Raw genomic sequence first — 6,563 nt, 5'->3', positions numbered from 1 at the left:
TACCTATATCCACATCCCTTCTTGTTTGGACTTAGAAATTTTCAATTGAATACACGTTGACTTGCATTGGTCTATAGGATTCTCATCTACCTATATCCACATCCCTTCTTGTTTGGACTAAGAAATTTTCAATTGAATACACGTTGACTTGCATTGGTCTATAAGATTCTCATCTACCTATATCCACATCCCCTCTTGTTTGGACTTAGAAATTTTCAATTGAATACACGTTGACTTGCATTGGTCTATAGGATTCTCATCTACCTATATCCACATCCCCTCTTGTTTGGACTTAGAAATTTTCAATTGAATACACGTTGATTTGCATTGGTCTATAGGATTCTCATCTACCTATATCCACATCCCTTCTTGTTTGGACTTAGAAATTTTCAATTGAATACACGTTGACTTGCATTGGTCTATAGGATTCTCATCTACCTATATCCACATCCCCTCTTGTTTGGACTTAGAAATTTTCAATTGAATACAGGTTGACTTGCATTGGTCTATAGGATTCTCATCTACCTATATCCACATCCCTTCTTGTTTGGACTTAGAAATTTTCAATTGAATACAGGTTGACTTGCATTGGTCTATAGGATTCTCATCTACCTATATCCACATCCCCTCTTGTTTGGACTTAGAAATTTTCAATTGAATACACGTTGACTTGCATTGGTCTATAAGATTCTCATCTACCTATATCCACATCCCCTCTTTTTTGGACTTAGAAATTTTCAATTGAATACACGTTTACTTGCATTGGTCTATAGGATTCTCTTATACCTATATCCACATCCCCTCTTGTTTGGACTTAGAAATTTTCAATTGAATACACGTTGACTTGCATTGGTCTATAAGATTCTCATCTACCTATATCCACATCCCCTCTTTTTTGGACTTAGAAATTTTCAATTGAATACACGTTGACTTGCATTGGTCTATAGGATTCTCTTATACCTATATCCACATCCCCTCTTGTTTGGACTTAGAAATTTTCAATTGAATACACGTTGACTTGCATTGGTCTATAGGATTCTCATCAACCTATATCCACATCGCCTGTTGTTTGGACTTAGAAATTTTCAATTGAATACACGTTGACTTGCATTGGTCTATAGGATTCTCATCTTCCTATATCCACATCCCCTCTTGTTTGGACTTAGAAATTTTCATTTGAATACACGTTGACTTGCATTGGTCTATAGGATTCTCATCTACCCATATCCACATCCCCTGTTGTTTGGACTTAGAAATGTTCAATTGAATACACGTTGACTTGCATTGGTCTATAAGATTCTCATCTACCTATATCCACATCCCCTCTTGTTTGGACTTAGAAATTTTCAATTGAATACACGTTGACTTGCATTGGTCTATAGGATTCTCATCTACCTATATCCACATCCCCTCTTGTTTGGACTTAGAAATTTTCAATTGAATACACGTTGACTTGCATTGGTCTATAGGATTCTCATCTACCTATATCCACATCCCCTCTTGTTTGGACTTAGAAATATTCAATTGAATACACGTTGACTTGCATTGGTCTATAGGATTCTCATCAACCTATATCCACATCCCCTGTTGTTTCGACTTAGAAATTTTCAATTGAATACACGTTGACTTGCATTGGTCTATAGGATTCTCATCTACCTATATCCACATCCCCTGTTGTTTGGACTTAGAAATTTTACATTGAATACACGTTGACTTGCATTGGTCTATAGGATTCTCATCTACCTATATCATCATCCCCTCTTGTTTGGACTTAGAAATTTTCAATTGAATACACGTTGACTTGCATTGGTCTATAGGATTCTCATCTACCTATATCCACATCCCCTGTTGTTTGGACTTAGAAATTTTCAATTGAATACACGTTGACTTGCATTGGTCTATAGGATTCTCATCTACCTATATCCACATCCCCTGTTGTTTGGACTTAGAAATTTTCAATTGAATACACGTTGACTTGCATTGGTCTATAGGATTCTCATCTACCTATATCCACATCCCCTCTTGTTTGGACTTAGAAATTTTCAATTGAATACACGTTGACTTGCATTGGTCTATAGGATTCTCATCTACCTATATCCACATCCCTTCTTGTTTGGACTTAGAAATTTTCAATTGAATACACGTTGACTTGCATTGGTCTATAAGATTCTAATCTACCCATATCCACATCCCCTCTTGTTTGGACTTAGAAATTTTCAATTGAATGCACGTTGACTTGCATTGGTCTATAGGATTCTCATCTACCTATATCCACATCCCCTCTTGTTTGGACTTAGAAATTTTCAATTGAATACACGTTGACTTGCATTGGTCTATAGGATTCTCATCTACCTATATCCACATCCCCTCTTGTTTGGACTTAGAAATTTTCAATTGAATACACGTTGACTTGCATTGGTCTATAGGATTCTGATCTACCTATATCCACATCCCCTGTTGTTTGGACTTAGAAATTTTCAATTGAATACACGTTGACTTGCATTGGTCTATAGGATTCTCATATACCTATATCCACATCCCCTGTTGTTTGGACTTAGAAATTTTCAATTGAATACACGTTGACTTGCATTGGTCTATAGGATTCTCATATACCTATATCCACATCCCCTCTTGTTTGGACTTAGAAATTTTCAATTGAATACACGTTGACTTGCATTGGTCTATAGGATTCTCATCTACCTATATCCACATCCCCTCTTGTTTGGACTTAGAAATTTTCAATTGAATACACGTTGACTTGCATTGGTCTATAGGATTCTGATCTACCTATATCCACATCCCCTGTTGTTTGGACTTAGAAATTTTCAATTGAATACACGTTGACTTGCATTGGTCTATAGGATTCTCATCTACCTATATCCACATCCCCTCTTGTTTGGACTTAGAAATTTTCAATTGAATACACGTTGACTTGCATTGGTCTATAGGATTCTCATCTACCTATATCCACATCCCCTCTTGTTTGGACTTAGAAATTTTCAATTGAATACACGTTGACTTGCATTGGTCTATAGGATTCTGATCTACCTATATCCACATCCCCTGTTGTTTGGACTTAGAAATTTTCAATTGAATACACGTTGACTTGCATTGGTCTATAGGATTCTCATATACCTATATCCACATCCCCTGTTGTTTGGACTTAGAAATTTTCAATTGAATACACGTTGACTTGCATTGGTCTATAGGATTCTCATATACCTATATCCACATCCCCTGTTGTTTGGACTTAGAAATTTTCAATTGAATACACGTTGACTTGCATTGGTCTATAGGATTCTCATATACCTATATCCACATCCCCTGTTGTTTGGACTTAGAAATTTTCAATTGAATACACGTTAACTTGCATTGGTCTATAGGATTCTCATATACCTATATCCACATCCCCTGTTGTTTGGACTTAGAAATTTTCAATTGAATACACGTTGACTTGCATTGGTCTATAGGATTCTCATATACCTATATCCACATCCCCTGTTGTTTGGACTTAGAAATTTTCAATTGAATACACGTTGACTTGCATTGGTCTATAGGATTCTCATATACCTATATCCACATCCCCTCTTGTTTGGACTTAGAAATTTTCAATTGAATACACGTTGACTTGCATTGGTCTATAGGATTCTCATATACCTATATCCACATCCCCTGTTGTTTGGACTTAGAAATTTTCAATTGAATACACGTTGACTTGCATTGGTCTATAGGATTCTCATATACCTATATCCACATCCCCTGTTGTTTGGACTTAGAAATTTTCAATTGAATACACGTTAACTTGCATTGGTCTATAAGATTCTCCTCTACCTATATCCACATCCCCTGTTGTTTGGACTTAGAAATTTTCAATTGAATACACGTTGACTTGCATTGGTCTATAGGATTCTCATATACCTATATCCACATCCCCTCTTGTTTGGACTTAGAAATTTTACATTGAATACACGTTGACTTGCATTGGTCTATAAGATTCTCATCTACCTATATCCACATCCCCTCTTTTTTGGACTTAGAAATTTTCAATTGAATACACGTTTACTTGCATTGGTCTATAGGATTCTCTTATACCTATATCCACATCCCCTCTTGTTTGGACTTAGAAATTTTCAATTGAATACACGTTGACTTGCATTGGTCTATAGGATTCTCATCAACCTATATCCACATCGCCTGTTGTTTGGACTTAGAAATTTTCAATTGAATACACGTTGACTTGCATTGGTCTATAGGATTCTCATCTTCCTATATCCACATCCCCTCTTGTTTGGACTTAGAAATTTTCAATTGAATACACGTTGACTTGCATTGGTCTATAGGATTCTCATCTACCCATATCCACATCCCCTCTTGTTTGGACTTAGAAATTTTCAATTGAATACACGTTTACTTGCATTGGTCTATAGGATTCTCATCTACCTATATCCACATCCCCTCTTGTTTGGACTTAGAAATTTTCATTTGAATACACGTTGACTTGCATTGGTCTATAGGATTCTCATCTACCCATATCCACATCCCCTGTTGTTTGGACTTAGAAATGTTCAATTGAATACACGTTGACTTGCATTGGTCTATAAGATTCTCATCTACCTATATCCACATCCCCTCTTGTTTGGACTTAGAAATTTTCAATTGAATACACGTTGACTTGCATTGGTCTATAGGATTCTCATCTACCTATATCCACATCCCCTCTTGTTTGGACTTAGAAATTTTCAATTGAATACACGTTGACTTGCATTGGTCTATAGGATTCTCATCTACCTATATCCACATCCCCTCTTGTTTGGACTTAGAAATATTCAATTGAATACACGTTGACTTGCATTGGTCTATAGGATTCTCATCAACCTATATCCACATCCCCTGTTGTTTCGACTTAGAAATTTTCAATTGAATACACGTTGACTTGCATTGGTCTATAGGATTCTCATCTACCTATATCCACATCCCCTCTTGTTTGGACTTAGAAATTTTACATTGAATACACGTTGACTTGCATTGGTCTATAGGATTCTCATCTACCTATATCCACATCCCCTGTTGTTTCGACTTAGAAATTTTACATTGAATACACGTTGACTTGCATTGGTCTATAGGATTCTCATCTACCTATATCCACATCCCCTCTTGTTTGGACTTAGAAATTTTACATTGAATACACGTTGACTTGCATTGGTCTATAGGATTCTCATCTACCTATATCCACATCCCCTCTTGTTTGGACTTAGAAATTTTACATTGAATACACGTTGACTTGCATTGGTCTATAGGATTCTCATCTACCTATATCCACATCCCCTCTTGTTTGGACTTAGAAATTTTACATTGAATACACGTTGACTTGCATTGGTCTATAGGATTCTCATCTACCTATATCCACATCCCCTGTTGTTTGGACTTAGAAATTTTACATTGAATACACGTTGACTTGCATTGGTCTATAGGATTCTCATCTACCTATATCCACATCCCCTGTTGTTTCGACTTAGAAATTTTACATTGAATACACGTTGACTTGCATTGGTCTATAGGATTCTCATCTACCTATATCCACATCCCCTCTTGTTTGGACTTAGAAATTTTACATTGAATACACGTTGACTTGCATTGGTCTATAGGATTCTCATCTACCTATATCCACATCCCCTGTTGTTTGGACTTAGAAATTTTACATTGAATACACGTTGACTTGCATTGGTCTATAGGATTCTCATCTACCTATATCCACATCCCCTCTTGTTTGGACTTAGAAATTTTCAATTGAATACACGTTGACTTGCATTGGTCTATAGGATTCTCATCTACCTATATCCACATCCTCTTTTGTTTGGACTTAGAAATTTTCAATTGAATACACGTTGACTTGCATTGGTCTATAAGATTCTCATCTACCTATATCCACATCACTTCTTGTTTGGACTTAGAAATTTTGAATTGAATACACGTTGACTTGCATTGGTCTATAGGATTCTCATCTACCTATATCCACATCCCCTCTTGTTTGGACTTAGAAATTTTCAATTGAATACACGTTGACTTGCATTGGTCTATAAGATTCTCATCTACCTATATCCACATCCCTTCTTGTTTGGACTTAGAAATTTTCAATTGAATACACGTTGACTTGCATTGGTCTATAAGATTCTCATCTACCTATATCCACATCCCTTCTTGTTTGGACTTAGAAATTTTCAATTGAATACACGTTGACTTGCATTGGTCTATAAGATTCTCATCTACCTATATCCACATCCCTTCTTGTTTGGACTTAGAAATTTTCAATTGAATACACGTTGACTTGCATTGGTCTATAGGATTCTCATCTACCTATATCTACATCCCTTCTTGTTTGGACTTAGAAATTTTCAATTAAATACACGTTGACTTGCATTGGTCTATAAGATTCTCATCTACCTATATCCACATCCCCTGTTGTTTGGACTTAGAAATTTTACATTGAATACACGTTGACTTGCATTGGTCTATAGGATTCTCATCTACCTATATCTACATCCCCTGTTGTTTGGACTTAGAAA

The sequence above is a fragment of the Euprymna scolopes genome, chromosome 46 (assembly GCF_053919585.1).
Source record: "Euprymna scolopes isolate OS-2025 chromosome 46, ASM5391958v1, whole genome shotgun sequence".
NCBI lineage: Eukaryota > Metazoa > Mollusca > Cephalopoda > Sepiida > Sepiolidae > Euprymna > Euprymna scolopes.
The sequence above is the reverse complement of the archived record's forward strand: the minus strand, read 5'-3'. Positions refer to the sequence as shown.